General features: G+C 42.6%; 1 long non-coding RNA gene across 6 annotated transcripts; it reads left to right on the top strand.

The window, feature by feature from the left end:
- LOC8155629 lies at positions 2,590 to 6,777 on the top strand. Of its 6 annotated transcripts, none has more exons than XR_002452889.1 (9): positions 2,590 to 3,166; positions 4,177 to 4,222; positions 4,308 to 4,502; positions 4,630 to 4,738; positions 4,950 to 5,067; positions 5,135 to 5,232; positions 5,725 to 5,794; positions 5,888 to 5,915; positions 6,113 to 6,777. It is a non-coding gene; the product is annotated as an uncharacterized LOC8155629 (long non-coding RNA). The 6 variants fall into 6 exon arrangements; XR_002452890.1 differs by having other exon boundaries at positions 5,712 to 5,794; XR_002452887.1 differs by having other exon boundaries at positions 5,655 to 5,794.

The raw sequence follows: 15,212 nt of genomic DNA, 5'->3' as shown, positions 1-15,212 counted from the left end.
ACACTTTCATTGTCACACAACAAGGTGCTTTGTCTAAAACTACTCCATAGTCTAGCAAAGTTTGTTTCATGTAAATTATTTGTGCACAACAAGCACTGGCGGCAATATATTCTGCTTCGACCATTGACAAAGCAACACTATTTTGTTTGTTTGACATCCAAGATACTAGTGATCTCCCTAGGAAGTGGGACCCTCACTACAAGAAACTTGTTAATCCGTGACAATTTCTCGATGACAGATTTACAAACCGTCGCAAACAACCACTACCAGATGCAATCTATGACGATATTCATTTTAAAATCAAGGATGAGCCCAGTGGATATTCCCAACCCACTAATTGGTGATGAATTTATCAGGATCATCATAGTTGTGAATTTTGAATTCGTCATACTCTTTAGCACAAAACATTAGGCCCACTACTAATATTTTGTGCAAAGAAAAATAGAAAATGTGATTGCCAAAAGTATCAAGCCCAAAAGACAACCAATTAAATTAATTTTTCATCATCTCAAAAACATGTATGTTTTTGACATGGCAAAACTAAAAATGTTCTCATATAGTGAGAATGGGAACAAAAAAAATTGCTATGTGCACTTAAGTATTTTTATCTAGTAGGCCTGCAAGAAAGTAGAAACATGTCTAACACAAAACCTGCAAGAAAGTAGAAACATGTCTAACCAATTGACCCTACTAACACTACATGTCTAAATGTGCACTTAAGTATTTTTATCTAGTAGGCCTTTTTGTTTTACTAGGTGGTGTGCCCGTGCTTTGCTACGGGATAGCTATTATTTTATACTAAAAACACATAAATCACATAATAAAATAACAATACTATAATAAAAATTATATACCAACATTAAAGTGATATTTAGTCTAAAAATCAAAGTTTATAAAATTAATACAGACAAAGAGAGCACGACGTCACATGCTCATAAACTCTATTCTATAGACACTTTCATCATGCGGCTAAGATAATATTTTATATTGATAGAAAAAATCTCAAAAACATATTTCTTTCAAGCACTAATAAATTCGTGAATATATGTACATACACAAATAACTACATACATATAATATATAATGTGTAAAAAAGGAAACAAACAAACAAAAAACGATTCTTTCTCTTTTTACTCCTTATTATTTGATAGGTAGCGTGCCCATGCGTTGCTACGGGATAGCAACATTTTATACTACTAGGTAGCGTGCCCGTGCGTTGCTACGGGATAGCTAATATTTTTTATTTAAAATACACGGATCGCACAATAAGATAATAATATTATAATAAAACTTAAATACCAACTATAAAGTTAGGCTCACAAATTATACTTTATAGACCTTTCCGTGATACGACCAAGATAATGTTTAATATTGGCAGGAAGAAATCTTCGATATCCATTTCTTTCGTGCGCTAGTAAATCCACAAATAAGTTCCGCCGCATCTCCGTACCATCCTGTCAAACATTTGAGTATATATATATATATGTAAATTTTATTGTGTGTCGTATGGGTAATACTACGTTTTTGTGAAAAAACTTCCACAAAAACTTAGACAAGTGTTATACTCACGGTATAAATGTGTGTGGCTTGTGGTTTATTCCACGTAGACATATACTGTAGGATGAGAAATCTACTTAAGTACCTGTATCAAGATTCACGATCAACAATATATAGAAATAGTTAAATCATAGGTAGTTGTTATTGTAAGCGACGGTGATTTTGAGTTAGTTACCCATCTATGCCCTCTGCAATGTTTTCTGCCCGTTTAAATTTCCATTTGAAAACATCCTCATCCCATCCAAGAATATGTTTATTTACTGCGGCCGTGTAGTTGTAGCTAAATCCAAGAGTGTATTTGCATACATAAGCGTTGGTGTGTCTTTACACCACTCTTCAACAGGTCTAAATTCAATCATGATAAGCATTTTTCCCGCCTATCGAAAACATAAAGCATATATTTTCGAAAGGATAGCCATGACAAAAAAAAACTACAAACATACTTATTTCTATATCGGTTTCAGTATGAACATAATTAAAAAAGACAACATACTTATATAGGATTAAAGTATACAACGATAGATGGTCTCTCTAAGTTAAACTCTTGTATATATAGTATATATAGGCCTTGTTTAGTTCCAAAATATTTTGGGCCGAATGCAAAATTAAATATGGACATTAAGGCCGTTTAGTTCCAGTTTTTTTTTTTGCAAAATGGACACTGTGGCACTTTTGTTTGTATTTGACAAATATTGTCCAATAATGGAATAATTAGGCTAAAAAGAGTCGTCTCACAAATTACATATAAACTGTGCAATTACTTATTTTTTTATCTATATTTAATGCTTTATACATGTGCCGCAAGACTCGATTTGACAGAGAATCTGAAAAATTTTGCAAAAATTTTTGGAAAGTAAACACAAACATCAAAAAAATTTGGTGTTAGAATTTTAGTGGACTACTCAAGGTTTTGGGTTTTTAGATTTTTTGCAAAATACTTAAGGAACTACACAAGGCCATATTTTATACTTTTCAGTTATTAAATAAATAAATAAAATCAAATTACTAAGATATCCACGACGGTCTGTATTCCTCGTCTCCACTCTCCTCTCTCTGTCTCCGAAACGCACGGACACTCTCAATCCGCTGCCGTCCCCCTGCCGCCGCTCCCTCTCCTCCGACCCGGCCATGGCCCTTCCAGCGCATCTCCAGCTTGCACTCGGCTCGCATCACCCATCAGCATAGATCGAGGTCGCCCCTTGCTGTGTCCCCTCCGCTTCTGCCGCTTGAGCTCGCGAGTCGGAGCTCCATTTGCTTGTGCAGGAGGAGATCCACCGCTGCTCCAAGGCCTCCTGCTTTCCATCCTCCTCCTCGTTGCTCACACCGGCATCCGCTGTTGCGTTGTATATCGCCAAGCTTGCTCCAACGCTCCGGTAAGCAGGGATGTCGTGGGCCCGTGGAACTGGGATCCTAGAGTCGCCGTGCTCGCGGTGGCTGTCTGCAGGACGCAGGGTGGGGTGGTGCTTAGGATACAGAAGCCGGTGGAGCGCTTTGTGGGCGGCCGCATGATTCTGGAGGTGATGGCGCTGATGGAGGGCCTCGACGCCACCCTGGGGTTGGGCATCCACAGTGTCACTGCCGTCACTGGTTCCGCCCGCTCTACAACCATGTATGCCATGACGACTCTTTACCCCTCCAATTTCACCTATTTTATTCTAGTTGATTGAGTTGCCTAGGAGATATGGTCAGTCTAGTTGAATTAATAAAAAAATTACTTTTAGTAGGTTTGTTGCTGTTGTTCCCATGTGCTTAGGATGTTTCCCCTTTTCTAGTGCCCTTGTTCAGTTCTGAATCTAAGTGGATATAACCCATCAGACGATTTCATTGATAGTCAGTTCTCAATAGTCTCTGTATTATTGATGATTCCTTCTTTCAGTTACCAGTTTGAACTGAAAACATTGTACATTTGTACTGTCTTTGCTACCCTCCTATTCATCAGAAACATAAGAAAGTCTCTCCTGCTTGGTTCGTTTAGAAAAATAAAAACATAAGAACGTGTTAGAATTTGATATGTCAAACTTCCTTAACCTTTTGTGGTTTGAGCGCATTTCTTTATTCATATTTTGAACAATACATCATGTTGTCAGTCAATGGGCAGTTAACTAAGATGTCAGTCTAAAATTATTCAGTACTCACACACACTTCCCCCTGTTTAGGAAGTTCAAGAAATCTATGATAGGCATGTCATTTATGTCAGCGTACTGCTATCATTAGGGATTGTATTGTTGCTAACTACTTTTTCAGAGGTGGTACCTGGGCCTCAAATGTCTGTTTATCAGATTGAATTACAAAAATGATTATACCTTTGTTGCACATAAAACTTGGTCACTGAAATGGTTAGAGAATTAGTAGCCCCTGTACATATATGTTGTACATTTCATAAGAATATATTTGATTTTTACTGGTGGGAATACAATCTAATAAGTCAGATATGGAATCTCTCTTTTTTTAGTCATCAACATGTTAGGGATATTGTTTCTTTGTTGTGTGTGAGCTCTCTCTCTCTCTCTCTCTCTCTCTCTGTGTGTGTGTGTGTGTGTGTGTGTGTGTGTGTGTGTGTGTGTTATTTGTTATGTCCTGAGAAAATTTAGTCAACCATCTGAATCTTAGCTTTTGCAGGTGGACATAAGGGTTACCCCTGGATCATATGCAACTGAAGCTGCTGGTATATGTTCTACAGCTTCTGCAGTAGTTACCATATCTATCGCTTGGCTAAATATCTCAGCATATAAATTAATTCTTTATTGCAGTAAATAAGGAACTGAACGACAAAGAACGTGTTGCGGCTGCATTGGAAAACTCAAACCTACTGGACATGGTTGAAGAGTGCTTATCAACAACATTTGAATGTTGAGGCCTGAATACTATATCTGGGTGTCACAACGATGATGTTCAGAAGCCACATAAGCTTATTTCCAGTGGAGTTCACTTTTGTCTTTCTTGGAGTAGGTTCTATGCCCTCTCTCTTGTCTTTTTTCTATCTTAATGAAATGACACGCTGCTCTCTTGTGTCATTTGAGGAAAAAAGTTGTTAGATTTTGATGGTGCTGATCTTTTGTCAATAATTTGCAGTCCTACTCTCCAGACCCTCTAATTGCATATGCTGCTTTCTACGCCCCCAAGCCCGCTCCAACACAACCAATTCATAGTCTAGGCATAGAAATTAGTAGCTGACCTGCAGGTACTAAGAAGTTATGTTTCTAATTATTCAATTCAGTACCTTTTGTATTTGTGGCACAACATGGAAATAGGAATTGCAATACCCTGTGATTTGCTTCTTTGTAATTCGCTATTCCTGTTACTTGCTTCTAAAAGCATAGTGTCATGTGATGTGTCTGACTGTCTTGAGTAGCTGAGTCTGATTGTATTGTTATTATGTTAACTTAATGCAGCGCACGAGTTTTACCCATAAAATGTGCGATGGTTGGGGTTTGGCGACTGATGGAAAAGTTCTTTTTGGCAGTGATGGCACTTCAATGCTGTATAAGCTGGATCCAAAGTCACTTGAAGGTTACTATTCTTTCTCCTTGATATTCTATTAGCATTTAGATTTTTTTTAACAATTATTTTCATGCAGTCATGAAAGTGGTGACTGTCAAGTATCACGGTGATGAAGTCCCCTACCTTAGTGAGCTGGAGTATATAGATGGTGAAGTCTGGGCAAATGTCGGGCAGGTTAGATGTAGTTCCTCCTAGCTAACATATCTTATCATGAAGTATCTTAGTGAAACTATGTACTGCATTTCGCAAGGACCACTATATCTTCCATTAGTATCTTAGTGGCGACTCCAGGATGTTAGACCAAGTACGAATGAGGTTTAAAGGCTTCTCCGATTATTATTTCTAGGTCTGTACCTCAACTTTCCTCAAAGTGACCAAGTTTCACTGAGTGATGCTCTTCATTTGGCCTATTGATGCCAAATAGGTTGCTGGGTCCTTACTACAATGCACTCACACTGTTTTTTTTTTCACGATAATTAGCCATCTTATGGGAGTTCCTCTACCCAATTTTCTCTCCACTTAATGCTAAGTGATTTTCTGTATTTCTATGTAATTTTGTTGTACCCTACTAATATATGATTTATCAATGTACGCAGAGATAGATACCTTGTAATTTTCTATAATGTCTGACCTAGGCATCTGAATTTTGAAAGCTATGATACGCAGACAGATTGCATAGCTAGAGTGTCCCCTAAAATGGCCTAGTGGTGGGCTGGATCTTTCTTCATGAGCTGAGGTATGTTTTATTTTTATTTTAAATAACACGCATATAAGAATCTCAGTATTCCCATGTCAGAGTAATGATATTTGTGCTGTTGTAATCTTGCAGGCGGCAATTGTGGAACTCAGGCAATACGGTAGGCAGTTTATGATGTTATTTTTTCCTTCTTGCTTTATGTTTTGTTTTTAAAATTTTATATTTCCTTTACTCCATAATCCATTAGCAATCGTCCTATAAACCAATTAATCAGTTTCGCATGTCCTTGTTATAGATTTGAAAGTATGTGTAACTCCAATCAACATGATTTCAGTCGTCTATCTCACCTCGTTTCAGGGTTGTGGACGCCCGTGTATGGCTGCTAGGCGGCCAGGGATGCCGCCGCTGCTGGCCGAGGACTGGCCAGGGCTAGAGCCGCCTACTCTTTGGAAACGAAGGCAGGAAACGCAAGATCGCAGAGCTGACGCGGTGGTCCTCGACGGCTTCAAGGACGGGCGAGCAACGAGGGCGACGAGCAATGTCCTGGCAACGCAGGATCACAGGGGGGGTTTGATGTGCAAGTACCTGGCAACGTAGGATCGCGCAGGGCTGATGGGCGAGGTCGTGTGAGGTGCGACGTGCGAGGTGCGAGTACCTGGCAACGCAGGATCGCGCAGGGCTGATGTCGTGGTCCTCGACGGCTTCAAGGACAGGCGAGCGAGGGCGAGGAAGGATGGTCGACGGTGAGGTCGGGCGAGGGCGACGGTGAGGTCGGTCGAGGGCGTGTTCAGGGAACTGGCAACGCAGGATCGGAAAGGATGTTTTGTTTCCTTTACGAGGGACCGAAATTTTAGCTACGGAAGACTACGTAGGATAGAAAGAGATGCAAATTTCATATCAGGAATCCTATATTTTTTCATATTTTATTTCGCACCCTTACACATCCCTGTTTATATATTATTCTTTATTGTAAATTTACATTAGGAATCCTTTCTTGTTTTTTTATTCAATTTTCACCCTTCCACCTACTACGTCGGGAGAGGGGAGCGAAAGTCGCATCATATGTTGGTCTTACTTTTGTTCTTTTTAGTTGTATAGGAGAAAACATATGGATCGTACGATAAGATAACAGTACTGTAAAAAATAAATACCAATGTTAAATTGATAGTTAATTTTAAAAATAAAGTTTGTGAAATTAACAGTCACTGAGATCGTAGCATCGTAGACTCATAAACTCTACTTTATAGATATTTCTATGATACGGCTAAGAACCGCATAATGACCAGAAGAAACCCGGCACGTACATGTCCAACTCCAACATTTGCATCCTCCATATGATGTTGATGCTGCTGCTCCACCTTCCTTGACCCAACTAACAATTTGAGCCACTTCACAGAGATGCCCATCGTGCCACCAACAACCAGTCACCTCAACTGCATTTTTCCCGCTTTTAACCAGCCGCACAAAACTGCAGCACAATGTCACAAGATGGGAGGCCGGGTTGCTTCTTATTCAGTCCAAATTTAGTCAAGAACTCTACCTGCAGATCACGGGGATGCTAGAGGCCACCTGAGGTGCCATGTGAAACTAACAGCTTCCTTCGTTCTATAGAATGCTTGTTGGATGGAGTTTCATCAAACAGACACTCCAACTTAATAAAAAAGGAGCCACTTTTAGTCTCTACATAAGCATATAGACAAGTTGTATAAGTAACAGAGAAAAGTCTGCTATTTATTTGATAGATCAAGCAAAGATATCTAATCACAAATGAACCATGGGATTGCGTAATCATCTAAATATATGCAAGCATTCAGTTGCATGTTCCAGAATGCACTGCTAGATAGCTCTATTTAGTCTACATGTCATTCTCAGTTCTATTTACCTCCAAATTGCTATCTGCTAGGATGCACATCATAGCTCCAGATTGGCTATCTATGAGACCTCAAGAGGAAAGGAATAATTATATGTGTAAGCCATCTCATCAACTCAGAAATTAAGATACTGCTATTAATAGCTGAGAAAGTAAAAGGCAACAAATTTGGCACTATATTTTGTGTCCAGAAATTCCTTCTACCATGACCCCATTATTCTTGGTATTGGTAGTGAGAGCAAGAGTGATCACCTTATAGATATGTTTATAGAAACCTGAACAATAAAACACAACACAGAGGTTCAGTCTGTGACAACACAGGTTCGCGGTCCTATTTCACCTGCTACATGGTACTGCCTCATAGTACAAGCATTTAGGCAAATTTTAGAATCAATTAGGATGATATCTGGTCATGGTTAGGAAAGTTTTGCAGACAAGCATGTGTACGGAGGTATTGGTGATTTAAGAATACTTGTTAGATTTCACTACTTGAGTTGATAGTTTCTCAGAATTGTGTTTCCATGACAGACTCAGAGCAGATACCAAAGATAATGACTCAACAGAGCAAGCTAACAAGCTAACACATCTAGTACCTGTAAATTTAGATATCTCAATTTCATTTTCTGAACATCCAGAAATACAACTTTAAGTTCATTTTCTGAACAACAAGAGTTACTGTAAATTTTAAATTGGTCAAGAAATTAAATTTTCAAGTCATAAGCCAAGCTCAAGAACATTATAGTGAAGTTGTTGGCATCAAAGTTCTGTCGAGGTTTGCAAATTCAGCAAAAGCAAGATTAGCAAATCAATATATATTGAAGTAATAGTTTGCAAATTTACAGCCATTCGATTTCAATACTTTCATATAATTCAACTTGCAAATTGGATAACACAAACCACTACCTATCAGTACTATGGTTAGTTAACACACAAGGGTCGAGCTTAGCGGAAACAATGGAAAAAGAAGTTTGAACAGAGCAGTAAATTAAAGCAGGCGGTGCAAGGTCTCACATCAGTTCCTAGATATGACATCTGCATTTTGGACAATAAATCAGGTCCCCAGTATATCTATCTAAACTCATATCAATCCGAACACAAGCTCAAAGTCTGGTATAAAAGTGGAACAATCTTAAAATGTGTGAACGCTTTGGGATGAGATGGGTATGGTGGCAGCGGTCGGTAAACAACCTCATATGTGTTGGATATTTAGTCATTTTACACCATGCATTATTCCATAAAAACGATAACCAATGTACTAACACAAGTATTATACAAGCGACAACTTCATAATTGGTACTGCTTCTACTTCCAGCAAAACATATTATGCGAAGTAATAGAACTGCAGTAACAAAATAAAGCGCATAGAGAGTATTAGCATTATACCCTAGCGTGGCACTTCCGGTACCCGCGGAAAGTGAGTCACCAGTCATGTTGACATCGCTACCACCTCCTGCGGTGTTGTCGTTGGCGGCGTCATTCCCGGCAGCAGTGGTACTTCTGGTACCGACGGCCATCACAGCAGCAGTTGGCGAAGGTGAAGCAGTCGTAGTAGCGTTGGGACAACAGGAAGCAGTCGCACCGGAAGGTGCTTCCCAAAAACTTGACTTCCCGCCTACCCCGAGCAGAGTACGCTTGACGGGAGAAGTTCCGGAGGCCTGCTACCAGAGTCCTTTGTGCTCGCAGAGGCTCTGGTCGAAGATGCAGCACAGCAGCTCGAGCTCAAAATGAAGGTGGCAGCTAGAGATGAGAGATGGACACACACAGTGTAAACCCTAGTGTGCAGACAGAGGCCTTTATATAGGCGCGCCCCTGTTGGCTCCCACCCATTGCCCTGTCCAAGGGGGATGAACCTGGACAAAGTGGTTGGGAGTTGGCGGTTGAGCAGCTGGCGGCGGCTAGGGTTTCCCCTTATGGCCGTTGGACTGCTGCGGCTAGGATTTCCTCTCGGTTGGGCCGAGTGGCAAAACCCCACCTAGCCTAGCCCGGACCGGCCAGCCCAGCCCAGCCGCACCCCGCCGCGCCGCGCCCCGCCCCGCTCCGGCGCGTAGCGACGCGCGCACGCGCGCGCGCGCGCGGGGGCGGCGCGGCTCGGCGGCGGCGGCGGCGCGCGCGTGTGGCTTCCCGGTTCTCCTCCTCATCTTGTCTATTGGAGCATCCCAAGGCTCACTATTTAAGTTGATAGCCTTGCTAGTGATTAATCTATTTGGTACTAATCACTTTTGCACCTAACACTAATTGTGTGCCTTTGAGGTTTTATTGATTTATTAGAATGGGCCTGGCCCAATTACTCTATCAATCCCCACCAAACGTCAAAGGTACACAGTTAATGCCTTCAGTTTTGAGCTTGTATGATATACCGGTGTTTCGATGGAGACTGTTAAGTTGAACTTCCATCTAGAAAAGAAGCTTACACTCATTCACAACTGATCAATGGACTAAGCCTTGAATTCACAGTTTTGTGTGAAATGAGGTTCACTCAAATTCTTTACCAATACAAGACTGCCTAGAGCACCTCCTCGGGTGAAGCATATAAGTCAATCTCCGTGCCTTCTCGTGAGCATCTAGAGATCACCCAAATCTTATAGACTGGGACCAGCAGTCTAACTCACATAGGTGTGTTCCTTCTAGGATGTCCTGTAGGCCGACATCCCTGCTCAAATGAGCCACTCGGATCACATTAAGGCGTATGCCATCCTTCCTTACAGTTTGGAAAAGAAATGCATATCTGAAAGATTGGGACCTTAGTTAAGGGTCTTTTCCCTCAGTCTACTCATAGCTTGTTTCACCACTCTAATTCACAGGATCTCCGATCACATAAAGCAGGTTACCACTATAGCAAACTTAAATGGGTCTTAGTCCCATCTCAACCGATGCATTGTCTATCACGTTACGTGAGAGCCCCTTTGTGAACTGATCTGCCAGATTTTTAGACATGTGGACATAGTCCAGCGCTATCACTTTGGAGTTTCTCAATTTTCTGACAGACTTTAGGCGCCACTTTACATGCCTTGTGGTCTTCAGGTTATCCTTAGAACTGTTCACTTTTGTTATCACAGTTTGATTATCACAGTTCATGGAGATGGCGGGTACAGGTTTTTCAACCACCGGCAAATCCATCAGGAGTTCCCGAAGCCATTCGGCCTCAACAGTGGCAGTGTCTAGTGCTGCAAGTTCTGCTTCCATTGTTGACCCTGTAATGATGGTCTGCTTGCAAGACTTCCAGGAAACAGCACCACCCCCAAGGGTAAACGCATACCCACTGGTGGCTTTTAACTCGTCAGCATCAGATATCCAATTTGCATCACTGAAACCCTCCAGTACCTTTGGGTACCCGGTGTAGTGAATGCCATAGCTTGCGGTTGCCTTTAGGTACCGCATTACTATCTCAAGAGCACGCCAATGATCATCTCCTGGGTTTGATACAAACCGGCTTAACTTGCTCACAGCATATGAGATGTCAGGTCTTGTTGCACTGGCTAGGTACATCAGTGAGCCAATGATTTGGGAGTACCTCAATTGGTCTCTCATGATCCTTTTGTTCTTTCTTAGAATTAGGCTTGGATCATAGGGAGTTGACACAGGTTTACAGTCACTGTAGCCAAAGCGACTTAGTATCTTCTCAACATAGTGGGACTGTAAGAGAGTAACCCCACCATTTTCTCCCTTTAGTAGCTTAATGTTTAAAATCACATCAGCCACTCCCAAATATTTCATGTCAAAGTTTTTGGACAGAAAGTCTTTGACTTCCTCAATCACATTGAGATTCGTGCCAATATTAGGATATCATCCACATATAGGCACAGGATCACTCCTTGTCCCCTCCCAAAGCGGTAGTAGACACATTTGTCAGCCTCATTGGCAACAAAGCCTGCTGACGTCATGGTCTTATCGAACTTTTCATGCCATTGTTTGGGAGCTTGTTTTAGGCCATACAAAGACTTCAATAGTTGGCACACTTTGCCTCTTTGACCTTCTATTACGAAGCCATCAGGCTGATCCATGTAGATCTCCTCATCTAGTTCTCCATTTAAGAAAGCTGTCTTCACATCCATCTGATGAACGAGAAGACCATGGGAAGCAGCCAAGGCAAGTAATACTCGAATTGTAGTCAGTCGGGCCACAGGTGAGTATGTATCAAAGAAGTCCTCGCCTTCCTTTTGGGTGTAACCCTTGGCCACAAGCCTAGCCTTGTACTTTTCTATCGTACCGTCAGGCCTAAGCTTTTTTCTGAACACCCATTTACATCCTACAGGTTTGCACCCGTATGGACGATCAACCACTTCCCAAGTTCCATTAGACATAATTGAATCCATCTCACTCCGTATCGCTTCCTTCCAATAGTCAGCGTCAGGAGAGGAAAATGCCTCTTTAATGGTCGTTGGAGTGTCGTCCACGAGGTATATGGCAAAGTCATCACCAAAAGATTTTGCAATCCTAGGTCTCTTACTCTTTCGAGTGACTCCATTGTTTTCTTCCTCAAGACTTTCATCAATGGGTTGTTCTTTATATTCCATTGGCACAAAAGTGTTGGGAGCATCAGAAGGTCCCTCACTAGATGTGCTAGGTACATTCCCTCTCATAGGGAATTCATTCTCAAAGAATGTTGCATCTCTGGACTCAAATATTCCACCGACCCTCATGTCGGGGACTCCAGATTCCACAACTAAAAATCTGTAGCCTACGCTATTTATTGCGTATCCGAGAAAGACACAATCTACAGTCTTTGGTCCAAGCTTGCGCTTCTTGTTGATTTGCACATTCACCTTGGCCAAGCAACCCCAAGTGCGGAGGTATGAGAGAGTTAACCTTTTCTTTTCCCATTCCTCGAATGGTGTTTTCTCTTTATTCTTTGTGGGAACTCTATTCAGGACATGACTCGCAGTCAATATAGCCTCACCCCACCATTCCTTGGAAAGTCCCGCAGTGTCCAACATGGCGTTAACCAAGTCAGTAAGTGTGCGGTTCTTTCTTTCGGCAATCCCTTTAGATTGGGGGAGAAAGGAGGCGTCCTCTCATGAACAATCCCATGTTCCTCACAGAATAAACCGAATTCTCTTGAAAAGTATTCACCCCCGCGATCGGACCGCAACCGTTTGATTTTCTTCTCAAGTTGATTTTCAACTTTGGTTTTATAGACTTTAAAGTAGTGCAGTGCTTCATCTTTTGTCTTAAGTAAGTACACATAGCAAAATCTAGTACTATCATTGATAAGTATCATGAAATATTTCTTGCCGCCTTTGGTCAACACGCCATTCATCTCGCACAAATTTGAATGAATGAGGTCTAGTGGTGCCGTGTTCCTCGCCTCTTTTACAACCTTGTGAGGTTTGCGAGGTTGCTTTGCTTGCACACAAGCATGGCACTTAGAGCCTTGGACCCAATCGAATTTAGGAATTAAACTCATTTTAGCTAAGCGCGTCATACATCCAACATTAATATGGCAAAGTCGAGAATGACAAATATTACAATCATCATCATGTCTCACATGGTTCACGACATTACAAGAATCCATCAAAGAAAAACAGAACAAGCCTCCTCTCTCATAGCCCTTACCAACAAATGTTCCATATCTCGATACAACACACTTATTGGACTCAAAAGATAGTTTGAAACCATCCCTACACATTAGGGACCCGCTGACAAGATTCTTCTTTATGGAAGGGACATGCAGCACGTTCTTCAGCTGCACGGTCTTCCCCGAAGTAAACTTCAGATTGACCGTACCAACACCATGAACAGCCGCATGCGTTCCGTTTCCCATCAGCAGGGAGGTACCTCGTCCTTCCTGGTACAAAGAGAACAGAGAGCGGTCAGCGCATACATGTATATTAGCCCCTGTGTCAACCCACCAATCGGGAGAGTGACAAACTGAAAGAGTTGTTGGTATATAATTACCATACCCAGATCCTCCAGCCTCGCTAACAACTATGTTGGCTGTCTTCTTTTGCTGCTTATCCTTGCGGTCCGGGCACTCTTTTGCCCAGTGATCAGTGCTACCGCACACAAAGCAGCAGCCACTTTTCTTCTCTTTGTTTGCCTTCTTCTTGAAAGCTTGAGGTTGTGGCCTCACGTTGGGTTTCTTGTTCTTCATGATTTTCCTATTGCGGAAGGCCTCAGGATCCTTCGTCTGCACCAAATTGGCGCTAGTGCCTCCCTCGGTCTGCACTTTATTGCCACGTGTGTCCTTTGCCCTCGCATTCTCCTCAACACTGAGAGAAGCAACTGGATCAGTCACACTGAACTCTTGCCTCCTGTGCTTGAGAGAGGTAGCAAAGTCCCTCCAAGTAGGTGGCAGCTTAGCGATAATACCGCCGGCCACAAACTTGTCTGGAAGCGCACACTTGTTGTTCTCAAGCTCCTTGGCTAGCATCTGTATCTCATGAGCTTGTTCTACCACTGAACGGTCATCGACCATCTTGTAGTCATAGAACTGCTCCATGAGGTACAGCTCACTGCCAACGTCAGTAACTCCGAACTTGGCCTGCAGTGCATCCCACATGTCCTTGCCCGTAGGCATGTCCATGTACAGTGGTACCATACCCTCATCTATCATGCTAATGAGCGACAGCTTGAGCAGGTTATCCGCCTCACAGAACTTACTCTCTTCCTCAGGAGAAAGAGGTGGTTCCGTGCGCCTTCCCCTGACAGCATGCTCACAGCGCATAGCGGTAAGCCACAACGTGCAATGGGATCGCCATATCTTATAGTTGGATCCACCATCCTTTAAAGGTGGTGGCCCCATGGATGCAGCAAAGCTAGCAGATGAAAATGACCTATCAAGTTTTTGGATTGTTGGATATTTAGTCATTTTACACCATGCATTATTCCATAAAAACAATAACCAATGTACTAACACAAGTATTATACAAGCGACAGCTTCATAATTGGTACTGCTTCTACTTCCAGCAAAACATATTATGCAAAGTAATAGAACTTGAGTAACAAAATAAAGCACATAGAGAGTATTAGCATTATACCCTAGCGTGGCACTTACGGTACCCGCCGAAAGTGAGCCACCAGTCATGTTGACGTCGCTACCGCCTCCTGCGGTGTTGTCGTTGGCGGCGTCATTCCCAGCAGCAGGGGTACTTCTGGTACCGACGGCCATCACAACAGCAGTTGGCGAAGGTGAAGCAGTCGTAGTCGCGTTGGGACAACAGGAAGCAGTCGAACCGGAAGGTGCTTCCCAAAAACTTGATTTCCCGCCTACCCCGAGCAGAGTACGCTTGACGGAAGAAGTTCCGGAGGCCTGCTACCAGAGTCCTCTGTGCTCGCAGAGGCTCTGGTCGGAGATGCAGCACAGCAGCTCGAGCTCAAAATGAAGGTGGCAGCTGGAGATGAGAGATGGACACACACAGTGTAAACCCTATTGTGCAGACAGAGGCCTTTATATAGGCGCACCCCTGTTTGCTCCCACCCGTTGCCCTGTCCAAGGGGGGATGAACCTGGACAAAGTGGTTTGGAGTTGGCGGTTGAGCAGCTGGCGGCGGCTAGGGTTTCCCCTTATGGCCGTTGGACTGCTGCGGCTAGGGTTTCCTCTCGGTTGGGCCGAGTGGCAAAACCCCACCTACCCTAGCCCGGACCGGC

The sequence above is a fragment of the Sorghum bicolor genome, chromosome 5 (genome assembly GCF_000003195.3).
Source record: "Sorghum bicolor cultivar BTx623 chromosome 5, Sorghum_bicolor_NCBIv3, whole genome shotgun sequence".
NCBI classification, from domain to species: domain Eukaryota; kingdom Viridiplantae; phylum Streptophyta; class Magnoliopsida; order Poales; family Poaceae; genus Sorghum; species Sorghum bicolor.
The sequence above is the reverse complement of the archived record's forward strand: the minus strand, read 5'-3'. Positions and strand labels throughout refer to the sequence as shown.